Source organism: Sus scrofa, chromosome 15, assembly GCF_000003025.6.
Source record: "Sus scrofa isolate TJ Tabasco breed Duroc chromosome 15, Sscrofa11.1, whole genome shotgun sequence".
Taxonomy (NCBI): domain Eukaryota; kingdom Metazoa; phylum Chordata; class Mammalia; order Artiodactyla; family Suidae; genus Sus; species Sus scrofa.
Genome location: NC_010457.5, coordinates 120,047,413 through 120,064,316, shown reverse-complemented (window position 1 = coordinate 120,064,316; position 16,904 = coordinate 120,047,413). Strand labels below are relative to the sequence as shown.

Below are 16,904 nucleotides of genomic sequence, written 5' to 3'. Positions count from 1 at the left end.
TGCCCTTGGGGGACTCTGTTCAGTGCGGAAGAGAGAGACCTCTACTGTGGAAATGAATTAGTGCCTGACTCAGGGGTGGAGGTGGGGGTTCTGAGCAGAGGCAGCCTTGGGGTGCAGGGAGGGCAGCGGTGTCTGTGCTGCCTTGGTTGAGGGAGTCTGCCTTCTGTTCCGAGTGCAGTTTAAGAATTGAGCAAATGGGAGTTCCCGTCGTGGCGCAGTGGTTAACGAATCCGACTAGGAACCATGAGGTTGCAGGTTCGGTCCCTGCCCTTGCTCAGTGGGTTAACGATCCGGCGTTGCTGTGAGCTGTGGTGTAGGTTGCAGACGCAGCTCGGATCCCGCGTTGCTGTGGCTCTGGCGTAGGCCTGTGGCTACAGCTCTGATTAGACCCCTAGCCTGGGAACCTCCATATGCCGCGGGAGCGGCCCAAGAAATAGCAACAATAACAACAACAACAACAAAAAAGACAAAAGACAAAAAAAAAAAAAAAAAAAAAAAAAAAAGAATTGAGCAAATGGAAGAGAGGAAGGAAGGGGAGAGGGCCTTCCAGAAGGTGGCAGGAATGAAATAGAGCATGGGTAGGGCCTTGGTACCAATTACCAAGCCCCATGGGGGCCGGAGCAAATCCAGGGCCCTTGCTGAGGGGATGAGGGGGCCAGACAATCTCGTCTTACCTTGGTGGCCCTGGCTGGGGTGCCGGGGGTGGGGTGGGGAACAGAGGGCAGGAACGGAGGCAGGAATCAGCGTGGCAGGGTGGGCAGTGAGGTGATGGGAACAGAGGCTTCAGATGGAGGAGGGGGAAGGCAGTGGCATCCACCTGAGGATAAAGGGGCCAGATAAGGGAGGAATCCAGAGCCTGCTTGGGGAACTTGAACTTGATGAGCTAAGCACTAAGGGCCATTGTGGCTCCTTGAGTGGGGAAGTGACCCAAGGCAGGGTTTAGGAGTGGGAGTGAGCTGCCAGCTGTGGGGTGTGGCTCGGTGGAGAGGGGGCTGTGGGGAGGAGGGCTTGGGTAGACCAGGCGAGGCTGGCGCGGGTGCTCAGCGTGGGGTGGAGGGTTTGGGCAAGGCAGCGCGAGGGGGGTGAGGAGCGTAGAGGAAGGGCCTGGGGGAGCCCAGACTCCCAGTGTCCTGGCTGAGGGGAAGAATAGCCTCTGCAGGAGGTGTGGCAGGAGGGGCAAGAAAGATCTCAGCCTGGCTCAGGGCCAGCTTGGTGAGTGCCAGTGAGCAGGACTGGGGGGGTGTGGGGGTCCACAGTTGCCCAGCCTCAGCAGCCCAGAGTTGGGTGCTGGGTCCCTCGGGGTGATGTGCGCGCAGCGAGCAGGGGGGAAGCACTATGGACTGGAGTGGGCTTGCCCAGGCCCCTCCCTGGGGTGCAGGAAAAATCAGGCATCACATTCCATTTAATCACATCCAGCCTGTTCCTTTACTTTGGTGGCCTCGCCTGCCTGGGAGAGGATGTGGCCCCTGGAGCAACGTCACCCCCAACACTCACTGGGCCCAGGCTGCTGGCGCCCTCCCTCCAACCCCTATGCCCTCCTGGCGGATCCTCCCGCTCCTCAGGAGCGTGGGAAACAACCAGGGCGAGGGGCGAACACAGGCTTTGAGGTGCAGACCCCAGCTGCTCTGTATGGAACGGGCCAGCCTCCCTGGAAACTCAAGTTTCCAGATTTGCTGAAAGGGATTCCGAGTCCTCCTCCGAGGCCCTGCAGCCGCTGCGCCTGTTTTTGTTATTACCGCCTTGCTGGTCCCCGACTGGCTGTGGGGTCGTAATGGCCCTCCTGGCCACGCCCCCTCTAAGTGCCCGGTAAATGGCGCTTTCCTGCGCTTCCCTTTAGCTTTCAATCCCGCTCTTCTTCTGCTTCGGGTTCTATTTTGGAAACGAGTGAGCCCGGAATAACGTGCTCTGGGTCCTGGGGGTGGGGTGGGGTGGGGGTGGTTTGAGGACACCCCAGCCCCCACCAGCCCTTCTCCCGCTCCCTTCCCCTCCAGATGGGCAGCGCTGCCCCTGACCGACCTCACAGTTGGTAGATGTGATGTCATGGGGTCTTTTTGGCTTGAAAAACGGCCCGGATTCCAGGCCTCCCCAGGGGGCAAGAGTGGGGAGAGCTGGAGGGGTGGAACGAGGGGGGGAGGGTGTGAGGAATTTCTGGACGGAATGTTCCTCCGGAGGCTGAGTCCGCATTCTGCGCCTGTCCGTCCCCTCCCCCCACCCGCTATGGCCCTCGGTCTTTTCCTTCCTCTAAAACAGCATCCCACAGATACATTTTTTTCCCAGCCCACCCTCCCTGCAGGCCACCAACCTGGGCTACCGCGTGAACCTCCAGGCAGTCGTCCCAGCCACCCCAGCCTCTGCACAACTGCCCCTCCTCGCGCCTGCGCCCTTGGGGTGGGTAAGCAAGCCATGGAGAGGGCACGCAGGTCTTTTTTTGGAAAAAAAAAAAAAAAAAAAGAGGAAAGGATGTGCAGCTTCCCTTATCCACCCTGTGGTTCATGGCCACTCGCATTCAGGAAGTTCTCTCTGATGTCTGATCCCAGTCTCTCCTACTGCAGCCCATTTCCCCCGCTTCCTCTGGAAGTGTATTGAAGAAGCCTCTTCCTCCTGAGGACCTGAGACAATTAGTTTTTAAGCCACAAAAAGCTTGTTCCCAACGGGAGGGCAGTTGATTAACAGCAGGAGGAACTGAGTGGAAGATCTGGGCCAGGGAGGGGAGACAGAGCGCCAGGGAGAAAGGAGCAGCATTCAAGTACCAGCTCTTCTACCAGCTGGCTGTGTGAACTTGGCTAGGTCACAGTGTCCTCACCTGTAAAATGCGGTAATGCTTACCTGGTAAGCAGCGGTTATGAGGGCTGATGAAAATGAACGCAAAGAGCCCAATATGAAGCCCAGGGCATCATTAATTAGTACCTGCTGAATAATTATTGTTATTGCAGTAATATTATGAAAAGGCACCTCTAGGCGAGGGCCAGGAAGAGGGAAGGCAAGTGAAGCCCCTGGGGTGCAGAACTGGAGGAGGTGTATTGCTCTTAGGGCTGTGTGGATGCCCTTTTCAGCACCCTGAGATGAGTGCCTCCTTAAATCTTCTGCCCTAAGAGCCTCACTAGTCCCTCTCTTGCTCCAGCTTCCCGGGTTTGGGACACTAGAGCAGAGCCATCCTTGGGGAGTAAGACATGGCTGTCAAGGGACACCATGTCTAAACCCTGCCATCTGCTCCCAAGCTGGATTCAAGTTGTCCTTCCTGGGGGCAGGGGGCGTTCTGTAAGACCCTGGGGTGGGGGAGGGGGCGGTGAGTGGGCTGCCCTCAGCTTTGGCAAGCCCAGGGTCCAGAGGATCTAGGGTTTGTCTTGGGATTGGGCGGTGGGAGGGGCTAGGCGGCAGGTGCCCTCCTTGTCTGGGCTCCATCTGCTGCATCCTCCTACAGCTGAGCCTAAGGGGGAAGGAAGAGCAGAGCCCACTGGCAGGGGCCCAGCTAACCCTGCCTGCAGGCTGGCTGGGGAATGGGGTGAGGGGAGTGCAGGTGAGCTGAACCGTGGGCTTTGTAAGACCACCCGAGTCCTGCCAGAAACCTCCCTGTGAAGCTGGGCGAGCCAAACTTGTACCTCTCTGCATCTCAGTTTTCCCATCTGTGAGATGGGGAAGGGGGAGATGGTGTTGAAGAATGATATGTAAAGATGGGGCGTGTGTGTGTGTGTGTGTGTGTGCGCGCGTGTGCGCGCACGTGTGTGCATGTATGTGCACGTGTGTGTATGTGCTGAAGATAGGGTAACGGTGAAGCCTAGTGGGTCTCTGCCAGCCATTGGCGCTCTGGGGTTGCCATCTGGGGAGACCATAGTCTTGAAGGATTGGGAGCTCCCCCTAGCACACCCAAGCCTCCCTGTAGGGCCTGGGACAGGGGTGGCCTGGGGGAGACCCTACCCTCCTTTTTTCCAGTTCCCTTGCCTTTTCCATTCCCAGTAGCCCCAGAACAGGCAGTGCCTGGGAAGCAGAAAGGCAGGATTCTATTCCAGGAGAACTGGGGTGGAGGGGTGGAGAGCACGCATGCTGGGCTGTGTTTGCAAACACCGCAAGAAAACACTGGTTGTTGAGGTCAGAAGGGGTTTTTGGAAATTTTTAGCCCTCAGAAAGCCGTTCCATCAGTACGCTGAAGGCAGGCGTCTGAAGGCTGGCCCTGTGGCCGGCCTCCAGCTGGCACGGGGAAGGGGCGGAGGCAGAGGGGCTGGTGCTCAGATGACTGCTGGCAGGGAGGGAAATTTCTCCTGCGCTGCTGAGGCCTGTGGTTTCTAATATTGACTCCCTGGTCTGCATGGTGCCAGACCTGGGAGGGGCGGGGCAGGAGGGTCAAGGTGGAGCAGGGTGGGGCCAGGGCCACTAAGAGAGGCCCTGGCCTTGGGCGTGTGCGGGTGATGATAAATAACAGCTCACGTTTATTCAGAGCTTCCTAAATGTCAGGCCCCGTTCTGGGTGCTTTCTATGCCTCATCACTCATTGGCTTCTCACTAAATAGGACCATGAAGTCCTGCTGAGGAGCAGCAAGGAGAGAGTGACCTGCTTGAGGTCACAGAGTTAGTGGCAGAGAGTCAGGACATGGCCTGGCCGTCTGCTGCCAGTGCTGTCAGCCTAGACCAGTGGTTTTCAGAGTGTCCTTCCCAGACCTGGAAACCCATCAGAAAAGCACATTCTCAGGTCCCATCGTAGTCTACTGGATTTGACCCCCAAGGGATGGCCCTGCCACCTGTGTGTCTTTCTATAGCCCCCCGGGTGACTGGGAGATACATACAAGCTTGAGACCCCTGACTCTCACTTGGCCCTGCCCAGAGACAGGGTCTCTTGGGAGACTTTCCCCAGAGCAGGGTGAGGGATGGGCTTGGGATGGGCCTGGGGAAGGTACTCTGTCTCCAGTTTCTCTATCCCACACCCTTTCTGTCCTTTCTGACCCCCGTGCCCCCCCCACCCCAATCAGGGAGGCTGGTTATTTAGACTATGAAGAATGAAGACTTTGGAGCTGGGAGATCTGGCTTCAGACTCAGTTCTGCTGTGTAGACTCTACACACAGCAGGTCCCTGTGATCTGCCCTCCAGGCTTTCTCCTCCTTACAGTAGGCCAGAGCTGCTCTGGGAGGAGGCAGCTGGGCCTCCCTGCCCAGCCTGTGGTCTCCACGTGAGCACAACAGAGCCCTGGTCCAGAAGGGACAGATGAGGGGTTAGAGGGTCCGGGAGGGCTGGCACTCCTGCAGAGGATCCTTGGATGGGGTGGGGTGGTGGTTGGGGACTGAGGGGAGACCCTGGTCCCTGCTGTCGGGCAGCTCCTGGAGCTTGGGCTGGGGCAGGATGCCTGGGAAGTTCTGGTGGGCTTCTTTGCCTCCTGCCTGGTGGCCCATGGCCCAGGAGTGGGGGCTCTGGGAGGTGGCTGGGTGAAGATTAGGGCTGGGCTGAGTGGGGACAGAATGTGGCATCTTTACTTCTGCTCCAGAGCCATCCTTAGACTCCTGGTGGGCCAACCTAGGGGGCTGGGAGGGGCTGGCTGATGTGCCTTCCCACTTCCTGCTCTGTTCCCGGACCCTGTCCTCCGTCAGCCATCCCAAGCTGCCTTGACCCTGAACTACACAGGTTTCATCCACCTGGAAAGAAATTTTGGCCTCACCCTCCCATCTTCCAGGCAGTAGGGGCTAAAGTCGGGGCATTTTTCTTTTTATTGTGGCTGCAACCACAGCCTATGGAAGTTACCCAGCCCAAGGATTGAATCTGAACTGCAGCTGTGACCTCTGCCACAGCTGCAGCAATGCGGGACCCTTTAACCCACTGTGCCAGGCCGAGGGTTGAACCTGTGCCACCGCAGCGGCCTGAGTTGCTACAGTCAGGTTCTTAACCCATTGTGCCACGGTGGGAACTCCAAGTCTGGGCATTTTTAGAAATAGCACTATTGCCTTCAGCTCAACCCGTTTGCTTCCTTCATGCCTGTCTTGGTCCAGTTCTCCCAGAGGCCAGAACCTCTTAGGGGTCATTGCCCCTCCCCTGTCCTCATATGGACGACTTACTCGCAGGTTCTAGGGATGGCGCTGGGAGGTGTGTCCTAGTCTGAGACCCACTGTCTCAACCTGGTCCACGCTCAACTTAGCAAAGGCTTGTTTGCATGCCCTTGGCAGTCATGCTCACGTCCATCTGCGTGATTCAAGGGCCCCTCTAACCACATCACCGAGTTGGAAACGGAGCCCCGGAGACTGTGGGCAGGAAGCGGCCCTGGAACGGGGTGTCTGCAGAGTCCACACTGCAGGATGCCTTTCGTAGGAAGCACTTCTGTTGGTCTGGGCGAGGAAAGGGTGGCACCAGGGTGAGGGACAGGATCAGTCCACAGGTGTTTATTGATGGCCGGCGACACATAAAGCATAGTCCCTGACACGAGGCATGTGGCAACTGCGTTGGTAAAAAGGTTGCTTGGAATCTGTTTCAGAGGCAGGTGGGATAAGAATCACAACCAAAACAATAGTTGGGGAAGTAGACATATTCCCATGATGAGATTCTGGTCTTGCACGGAGGACCAGATAAGTGCCGCAGATGCTGGAGTTCCTGGGTGGGAGAGAGAGCCCTTCTCACTGGGGTGTTCAGGGAGACCCTCATGGAAGAAGACAGCTTCTAGGCAAAGAGAAGCCATTCCACAAGCAAAGGCTGGATTTGGGACTTGCAAAGAAGGGTCTGGATGGAGCAGAGCCTTGGGCGTGGGAATTGAGGTCTGTGAGGGGACAGGGCCAATGGTGGGGGTGGCCCTGGAAAGCCCACGGGAGAGTGAGGACTCTGGCAAGTTCCCTGTGGGGGCCGCTGTGGTTTCACGTGAAGTGTGAAGCATAAAGACCCGAGGCGGTGTTCCAGCACTTCTGTTCCCTTTAGTAGTTGGTGACTTTGGGCCACTCTAATTTCTCCTAATAGTTGTAAAGTGGGAATCAAAGGTAGTCACAGCTGTTCCCTCCCTGGGTTCTCGTGAATCAGTGAAACGCCAGCTGGGGCATGCATGCCCAGCAAGTCCGAGCAAGAGTGACTTACTTGCTGTTTGTTTCCTTTTGAGGGGTCAGTGGCTGTCAGAATTAGGGGCCTTTGTGAGGCTGGTCAGGCTGGAAGATTCTAGTACCAGTAGGAATGTCTTTCATTGTCCACACTCTGCTTGGGGTGAGCATATTGTGTCTGAGACTTAGGTTGGCGCCTTCGGTGCTGTCTCGGGAACCTTCTGCCCAGCTCGGCCACCAGCTCTGGGGAGAGAGCCAGCTTGCGGGTGTTTGCCCGGAGGCCTCACGCTGTTTTCTCCCTCTGCCCACAGCCCATCAACACTGAAACTGCCCCCAAGAATGTAGTGGACAAGGTGAGTGACAGCGGGCGAGGTGGGGTGGCCGGGAACGGCCTGGCGAGGCCGGAAAAGCAGAAGGAAGATGCGGGGGAAGTGAACAGATATATGTGTATGTGGGGGGACATCTTTCTGGAGCAGATTTGGGGAACTGGAGGGAAGGGTGGGGACATGGGTGACGTTGAGAGCCGGACATCTGACCATCCCCCTGTGTGTTTGGCAATGGATTGCTGGGCAACTAGGTGGGTGGGGAGGGAGAGGCCGGTGGTTAAATAAAGTGGCTTCTTTATTAAATATGTAGAATGCGAGAAAGCCAGGCAGAAGAGAGTTCCCTCAAGGCTGCTTGGAGGAGGAGAGAAGGAAGTGGGTGGGTCTCGTGGTGGGGAAACCGAGGCTGGCAGTGGTGAGCCGTCACGGGCTTGGAGATGGAGGCCTTGGAGATGGAGGCCTTGGTTCCCATCCTAACTCCTCCACAGCCTGTTTGTGAGACTGTAGGCAAGTCCGAGTTTGTCTGTGCCTCAGTTTTCCTGTCTGCAAAATGGGAATAATAACATCTCCCCCCAGGAGAGACACAAATGAGAGGGTATGGTTAGTGCTGCGGGACTTTTTCTGGACAAAGACACAAACAACTAAGCCCCCCTCCCAGGCACTTCTGCCAAGCCCTCACTCCCACCACTGCCACACCCAGCAGGTGAAAGACCTGGCGTCTTTTTTTTTTTTTTTTTTTTCTCTTAGGCCTGCACTCGAGGCATATGGAGGTTCCCAGGCTAAGGGTCTAATCAGAGCTCTATAGCTTCCAGCCTACACCAGAGCCACAGCAATGCAAGATCTGAGCTGTGTCTGCAACCTACACCACAGTTCATGGCAATGCCGGATCCTTAACCCACTGAGCGAGGCCGGGGATTGAACCCACTACCTCATGGTTCCTAGCCGGATTCATTTCCACTGTGCCACGATGGGAACTCCTCCAAGACCTGGCATCTTTTGATGACTCCCCTTGACTCCCCTCTCTGCCTTTTCTTTGTTTCCAGGGAGAAGGAGCCTTCCGGGGTGGGAACACACGGAAAAACCTTGAGGAAGACGTAAGTATGAGGAGAGGGAGGAGAAAGATGTGGGGGATCCCTGGTGCCCCCAGGGGGTTGGGGGAGGTGGATGGTGTCTTACAGGCAGGCCATACCTGTGCCAGGAGAGGGGCTGGGAGGGTGAGCAGGCTCCACGACTTAGGTCCTGAGCCTCAGTCTTGACTTTGGCCTCCTGATCAGCTGGGTCCAGAGTTTGTCACTGAGGCAGAGCTGAGTGCTGCAGGGTGGGGGTTGTGCGAGGCCTGGCTGGGTGGTAAGCAGTCACCAGGAAGGACAAGGGGAACGGGCAATACCACAGCAAGAGGGACTAAGGGCAGAGATGAAGAGGGTCTCCTGGGGGCTCATCAGCCCTTGGGGAATTGCAGGCCCTGCTTCTCTGGAGAGAGGAGGCTTTGAAAATGGCCTAAGAGTTTCCACTGTGGCTCAGCGGTAATGAACCTGACTAGTACCTATGAGGATGTGGGCTCGATCCCTGGCCTCACTCAGTGGGTTCAGGATCTGGCATTGCCATAAGCTGTGGTGTAGGTTGAAGATGAGGCTCAGATCCAGCGTTGCTGTGGCTGTGGTGTAGGCCAGCAGCTGCAGCTCCATTTGGACCCCTAGACTGGGAATTTCCATATGTTGTGGGTACAGCCCTAAAAAAAAAAAAAAAAAAAGGAAAGAAAAGAAAGAAAGAAAGAAAATGGCCAAATGCATTGATTCAGGAGGACCCTTATGCAGAAGGACCCCAGGGAAGGAAAGAGGGGCTTCCCTGGACCTTACTTTGAGCCATGCTCGTGTCTGGGCTTGTCTTCACACTCCAGGGGCCAAAGGGGGGGGCCCTTCTCTTTCTTCCCCACCCGGCAAAGGGGGGGGGCCCTTCTCTTTCTTCCCCACCCTTCTCTGACAGTTCGCCCCTCTGCTGGCCTCTCCATCCTCACCCGCCCTGATCAGCAGAGGAACAGGGAGTGGTTTTGGCGGTTGGCACAGGGGGAGCTGTTGATGGCATGAGGCCCTATCATCTGACAGCTGCCTGACCCACCGCGGGGAGGGCCTGGGAGGGAGGCTCTGGGCTCCTGCAGGCAGCCGCACTTCTGTCTGTGGTGAGCCCACCACCTGGCCACATTGCCCTGGGCCAGCCCCGCGAGGCCAGCCCTGCAAGTCGGAGGCGTCCCGGAGGTGTCCAGGAGGAGAGAGGACAATGCCTCTCAAATTAGTGGGGAAGGCTCTGTTCAAGGTATGTGCGGGGGGGCCCCCCGGGCACAGATGCACATGCTGGGGAGGGACCCTTGTCTGAGTTTGTGACATTTCTGGGGCTGGGGTGTAGGGGAGAAATTAATCTTTTGTGTACCTACTGCTAAGAATTAACTAGCTTGATACACACAGAGCATATAATAGGTGCTCAGTAAATCTTGGCCATTCTTCTTGCTGTTATTTTGGCTAAGGGCCAGGAGCTGGGCTGGATATTTTTTGATCCACGTGACGTCTTGCTGTGGCAGATGGTGTGGCCGCGTTTTATAGATGAGGAACCAGAGGCTTGGAGGGGCCCACTGACTCCATGAAATGTCTTCTCCATCCCATCCTGGAACCACTGCCTGGATCTGGAGTTTCCAGGACTCCTGACCATTGACCAGGAGACAGGGTGGCTGATGATATCTGAACTAAGCCTCTGAGCCAATGGTCTAGCCCAGCCCTAGAACAGCGGCACCTTACAACCCCAGCCAGGGCCGGGCAGATCCTACAGGTAAAGCTGCAGCAAGAGAGAGTGAAGGTAGACATCAAGAAGAACTTTTTGACGTGAGGGTGTGTATGACCTTGGTCTTGGGGAAGAAAGAGGTTGCCGCTTAGTTGCGATTAGAGGCTTTTTTTTTTTCTTTTTTTTCTTTTGAGAAGATTCTGTTGATCTGGGCTGAAAGTGTGTGTGTCTGTGTGTGTCAGGGGTGTGGGGGGGTGTCATATCTGGATATGGGAGGAGGGACAAAATGAATTTGGGTCTAGTTAGTTTAGTTGAAGTTCCTCAAAGGCTAAGCAAGTGAGCAAATTCCAGAATGGCCCTGGCGCTGCAAAGAGGGAGAGCAAACGTACCTTTTGAGATTCTCAGACACCTGTTCCAGGTTGGGCGACCCCAAGGTCCCTGAGTTGGTCCCCTGCCCAGCCACTAGGCTCTCCTGCAGTCATCCCCGGGTGAGGACACCCGTTTTCAAGGCAGCGTGGTTGCTGCCCTGAGCCTGCTGCTGTGATAATGTGCCTGTTTGTTGAGCTGTTTTCCTGTCTCTGGCCCGCGGCCCGGGACTCACAGGGCAGGAATGGCTGTTTTCCTCCAATGAGGTTGATGTGTTGCAGTTTGTGGCTGGTGTGCTGTGTCGCACTTTGTTTTGGAAAAATCCGGGCCGGTGGGCAGGAAGGACAGAGGAAGAGGTGTGGCTGGAGGGGCTGGAGGGGCTGCTGCAGAGGGGTGGGGGTGGCCACAGCCCCCAGAAGAGACACAGGGATGGGAAGGGTGTCTGTCATAGACTGGTCACCAGTCTCTGGCTGCCTGACGTGGCTCCGGGTGTCGCTTCCAGACCCTCCTCCCAACTGTGCCCCCTGGGGACTGGGGCTCAGGAAACAGCTTTTCTTTTGGTCCAGGGCTGTTGTGTTTGGTCTGTGGACCTCAAAGGAAGGCAGGACTCTTCCCACGCAGTCGTTGCTCCAAACCAACCCCACCCAGATCCTGGGGTTCCCGCTGTGCTGCAGGGTGGGGAAGAAGAGGGTGAAAAATGGAGCCGGGGGGTGGGGACATGGATCTTGAGCTGCTCTGGAGTGTCTGAGCAGTGGTCAGCAGCTCTCGCCTGCAGCGAGGACCAAGGCCAACAGAGTTCGCTGAATCTGCAGCAGGAAGGGTGAGGGTTAGATACCAGGAGGAACTGCCCGATAATAAGAGAAGTAAGACACTGTTTGGGGAAGGCTGTGGAATTTCCTTTCCCAGTGTCGTTTAAGCAGAGGAAAGACTGTGTGTTGGTGATGATGATAGGGCAGATTCTTGGTGCCTAGGGAGGTGGATCAAAAGTCCTATTATCCATCCCTGTCTGGGGAAGGATAGGGAAGTTCAAAGCTGAGTGTGTAAAGGGCTTTGAGAGCCCCAGTGAGGAAAGGAATGGGATTACAGGCAGCCAGAGAGCTTGCTTGCCTTGATGAAATAAACTCTTTCCAGTACTCTTTACAAAGCCCTCTGGTGGTTTTTCCCAGAGGCTCTAAATGGAGCAGAGAAATCACCCGAGACTCTGCTGTACCCATTGACAGATGGGTCAGTGAGACCAAGTGGCTGCTTCTCACCCTGGCTCCGTGGAGGAGCACCTGCCTTCACAGACCGTAGGGACCTTGCGCACGGCTGGTGCCACTCCATGTGCATGACGATGGGGAGCAGAGAGGCCCGTGTCCCTCTTGAAAAAGGCCCTCGGGATTAGGCAGCCGCAGGAGGCGCTGTCTCTCGCCTGGCGTGTGTGAGGTCACTGTATTTCTTGGAGCATCAGGTTGTGTTACTCATGCGCCCCCGCCCCCAGCCCCTTGGTGGTTCCCCGGTTCTCCCTGTGACTCTGCCACCAACCCTCGGACGTGTTACCTGTGCACGTCTGCTTTCTGCTAGCGAGTGTCACATGCCCCCAAACTTTGCAGAAAACAGGAAGCCCTGTCAGTTAGGGGGCGGCCCAATGATTCATCGGGAGATGACCGTCCAGCTGTTCATCTCCATCCTCCCCGCTGGGGTCACCGTCCAGGGCAGCTTCCTCCCCGGCCTCCCCTTCCCTGGCTGGCTCGGCAGAGCAGAGCCGGCTTGGACTTTGTCTTATCACCTCTGGAGGCAGTGTGGCCATGGCCAGACTCGGTTGGGGCCAAGTTTTTATTTATCTTCCTTGGCTTTTTTGGGGTGGGGAGGCGGAGGAATGTGGAGTGTTGTAACATTGAGGAGAGGGGTGGGGAAGCAGGAGCCGGCGCTCCCGCCCCGCGCATCCTTCTCGCCCCTGTGCCCGTGGAGGCTCCCCTAGGGTCCCATCGGCTCCCAGGTCCCCTTGCCAAGCCGGTCTCAATATCCCATTGTCTCCCTGCGGCTCCCTAAGCCTGGCCCCGTGGTCCTGGCCGCACCTCCAGCCTTGGCTCTGGTGGTGGCTTCCAGTTGTTCGAAGCAGCTGTGGTGGCCTCCTCCAAACATGGCTGTGGATCAAGCAGTCGCCGGAACCCGAGGGGCTATTTATAGCAGGGTGGCCCCGGGGCCTGGAGCAGGGCCTGGGGCCTGGGGAGTTTCAGTGGCTCCTCATCAGGGATCAGCAGAATGGAGACGGATGGAGTGTTGGGTTTCTGCGTCCCTCTGGGTGGGTCGTTTTGAAACAGCCTGGTTTGGGTCTTGAAAACCAAATACAGCTCAACCCCTCCTTACCGCCCCCTCCCTCGCACCTCCTCCACCCCCAAAGCCTGACTCATGCCAACCCAAGTCCTCAGGGCCAGGAGAGCTGTGGCGACAGAGAAACTTTCCGCCCCGACAGCCCCACTTGGCTGTTTCCTCCTGCTGCTTCGTCCAAGGCTGAGCTGTTCAGAGCTGGGTGGCCGCCCAGGCAGAGGGGACTCTGGCCACAGCCTTCTGACCAGAGGCTGGATGGAGAACCCTTTTCTGAGCAGGGCTGCCCTGACTTGGGGCTCAGTTGGGAGCTGGGCTGTACAGCCAACTCGCCCCCACCTCGTAGGTGCTTCCGGGCCTGGAGATGGCTGAAGGGAGCTTCTCTTCTCGGGGCTCCAGGGGCCCAGCCCGGAGCCTAGGGGTGAACTCTGCCAGGCATCAGGACTTGGGGGTGAGTCACTGTGGCTTCGGTTTCTCCTCTTCTTGGTGGACTGTGGTCCAGCCTCTTCCAAGATGTGGATGCAACTTGATGGTCAGGGAAGGCCGGTTTCGGGGAGTTTGTCTGAAGAGTGCCATTGAATTCAGAGGACTCTGGCTGGGCCTGGGAATGGACAGGTTGGGTGTCAGATTCTGCATTGAGTGAGGTGGCTGAAAAGGATCGGGGGTGGGGGGGCAGCTGTTGATGCAGGGCTTTGCTTTTCCATAGGAGTGAATGTTGTGTTTGTATCTTTCCCCTTTTAATTGTACTTGATGTAGTAACAGTAACAACATGTAAGCGCCTCATGTGCGTAATTCTTTTTTTTTTTTGCTTTTCTTTAGGGCCACAGGTGCGGCATATGGTAGTTCCCAGGCTAGGGGTCACATCGGAGCTGCGGCTGCTGGCCTACCCAACAGCCACAGCAATGTGGGATCTGAGCTGCATCTGCACCTTTACCACAGCTCATGGCAACGCTGTATCCTTAGCCCACTGAGCGAGACCAGGGATCGAACCTGTATCGTCATGGATACTGGTCAGATTTGTTTCTGCTGCGCCACGATGGGAACTCACGTATAATTCCTTGTACTCTTCACACAAGCTCATAAGGATCATCCCATCTTACTTACGATATTACAAAGGCTCAGAGCATTCAGTTAATCTCAAGGCTGCCCAGCAGGATGCTGTGGGACTCTGAACTGGATCTCGCGCTTTCATCATGTGCCATCAGGTTGCCCTGGGGTGTTTTGGGTACTAGCTTGGGTCCATTTGCCTACTTTTCTACAAGTCAGCAACCCTAGAGGTGGGAGCGGGTTAGGATAACAGACAAGGAGCAGTGAGTCCTCAGAAACATGATTTGCTGTCTAGCCCTGATCTCAGATGGTACACGCCACGCCCAGCTGCTTCTTGTCTCAAAACTTTGGATTGAATGACCGGTGTTGCTGCTTTAAAGGAGAGGCATAGGGGCTGCTGGTGGTTGGAGGAGAAATGTTCAGAGCTGGGCAGAGGGGTGCCAGCGCTCCCATCTTTCCTTCTTTCATGCTTACCATCTCTAGGAGTCCCACTGTGGCTCAGTGGTAATGAACCCAACTAGTATCTATGAGGATGCGGGTTCGATCCCTGGTCTTGCTCAGTGGGTTAAGGATCTGACATTGTTGTGAGCTGTGGTGTAGTCGCAGACGTGGCTCAGATCTGGTGTTGCTGTGGCTGTGGCTGTGGCGGCAGCTCAGCTCCAATTCAACTCCTAGCCTGGGAATTTCCATACGCCAAGGGTGTGGCCTAAAAAGACAAAAAGAAAAAGAAAAGAAAAAAACCCACACTTACCATCTCTATCCTCCACTTGGGGTTACTATTCCAAAGTCCAGGGAACCAAGATGGAATCAGTTGAGTAACTGTTTTATTGAATGTGCACTCAGGGCAGATGGCACCAGCCCAGGCCGTAGTTTCTCAGTGTTCGCGATTTCTTCTTGCCCGGGGAAGGAAAGCCCTTCCCTTGGGGGCTCACAGGCACACAGGCTCGCTCACATGGGCTTGGCATTGATTGCTTTTGGCTTTGGGTTGCTGTGTTGCTGAGGCTTTAGGGTGCCTGGGCTGGAATGTTGGCAGAGGCAGGAGAGGAAATCTGTGTTTGCCCGTGGCCCTGACTGCTCTCGTGGACAGCTCTCTGCTGCTCTCCTGTCGTCCGGCCAGCCTCCACCCTAATGCTGCTTCTCTTCTCTTTCCCAGGGCTCCACCAGAGTCACGCCAAGTGTCCAGGCCCATCCCCAGCCCATCAGGTATGCCCGTCTATGGGGGGCCGGGGGTGGGGTGCAGGCAGTGAAGTCAGTGAGCATGTTCTCAGCAAGTCATGCCTTTGGGACTCCGAGATGGAAGTCACAAAGCCACTGGGTAGGGAATGCGGCAGACGCGAAAACCATAGCAAGGGGATGCAGGGAGATGCCACTGGGAAATGGTCATGTTTTGAGTTCTAGTTCGAAGCCAGGCCTTGAGCTGGATTCTCTATTTAACCTGCATGATCTCATCTAGTCCTTGCAACAACCCTGCAAGGTAAGTGTTTTATCCCACTAGGCAGATGAAGAAACTGAGTCTCAGGGGGGTGAAGTGGCTTGTTAGAGGTCCTGCAATCACCAAGAGGAAGCCCTAGGGTTTGCATTCAGGCGTGGCTGACATGGGCCTGTGCTAGATCCCAGTCCTCTCAACAGGCAGAGGTTTCTGATGTCAGAGGGCCACTTATAAAAGGAAGGTTCTCAGTCTGGCTGGGCTGCTGGGGGCTGGGGAAAGGCAGGCACAGGGGACTTGATGCCTTGCTCATTCAGAGTCTCCTTCTCCTGTGTCCAGGTTCTCTGGTTTTCTGACTTGTGCCCTTCCCTCTCTGCCTCCCCTTTACCCCTGAGGCTCCCGAGATGAGTGAGACACTGGCTCCGGGAATAAAGCCCCAGCCAGAGAGGGCCTGGTGTGTAGCTGAAGCTGCCAGGGGGTTGTAGTCCAGCTGCCACCTACCCACAGAGGCTGGAGGGCCCCTTTAGAGGACCCTGTCTTCCCCTGGACAAGAATCATGTTGGGGTGGGTGGGTGCAGCATGCGATGCTGAGGTTGTCCAGGTGGTGGCGCTGTTCTGCCTTGAGTAGGAGCCCCGCCCCCAAAGGCTGCGGTGTAAAGTTTGTCTTCCCCAACAAGAATGGCCAGGACCCAGAGATCAAATTCAAAGTGGGCTCCCAGCCCCCTGGCCCCTCTACCCCTGGGTCCTTGTCATTGAAATCATGGAGAGGCTGTATGTCACCGTTGGCTCCCCCTGTCTCCAAGCTCCTCTACGCAGTTGGGCTCAGAGTTAATCCTGGTGGCGATCTAGATTCTGTCTCGCTTCTTGGTGTCCCCAGCGCACCCCGGTCAGTTTGAAACACCCGGGTTGTGCTCCTCCCACTGCTCCTTCAGCTGCCGCTTGAGCCCGCAGTAGTGAAAGGCTACCGACTTGAACTGTGCGTGTTGTCCACCTTGGGTGGAGGGAGGAGGCCGGACACCAGGAGGCTGGTGATGGGGTGAGAAGGGGAGGGTGCCAGGGGCCCTTGGAAGCTGTGGGGGCTTCAGAATGGAATGCAGTGTCCCGGGACCCATTCCCTTCCCTTGGGCTCCCCAATGGGCACCCTGGACCCTCCCCTGGAGGAGCAGCTTGGTGAGGCGTACAGGTGTGAGCCCCCGCCTCCCTCCCGAGTGCCCAGCCCGAGGGTTCCCCACCTCTCTGAGGAGCCTAGATGGCACTGGGATGTCTGGGGACTCCTTGCTAGGGCAGCAGCCCCGTCTGCTTCTTGGGCCTTTAGAAATCAGGAGGTCACCGGCAGGAAGCAGCCCTGGGAGGCGGTAGGAACTGCCAAAGGTGGGGAGAGAGCCAGAGAACCAAAGGCAGGAGTCAGCCTGCCTCTGGGAAGGCTGGAATGTGCGCTGTGGTCTGGCCTACCTGAGCCCAGGTGAGCGTGTCACCTGAGCTGCCCCTTCCCTTGAGGGGCCTCCCTGCCCACGCTCCCACAGCTCAGAGCGAGGGGAGAGCAGCAAAGAGTCAGCTCCCGGATGGGAGAGCACTCCGTTCGGGCTCTCCTTCCTCTTACGGAGCTGTCCGGGGATCCTTCAAGAGACTTCTGCCAGACCAGGCAGCCACAGTATGTTGGGAGGTTGAGCTG

At 56.7% G+C, this 16,904-nt stretch overlaps 1 protein-coding gene across 1 annotated transcript in view; it reads left to right on the top strand.

The window, feature by feature from the left end:
- Nucleotides 1-16,904, top strand: part of TNS1 (tensin 1) — a 195,665-nt gene that overhangs the window by 79,481 nt on the left and 99,280 nt on the right. The window contains 3 exon segments of the mRNA XM_021075207.1: nucleotides 7,306-7,347; nucleotides 8,361-8,411; nucleotides 14,960-15,009. The gene's annotated coding sequence lies outside the window, so the exon portion shown is untranslated.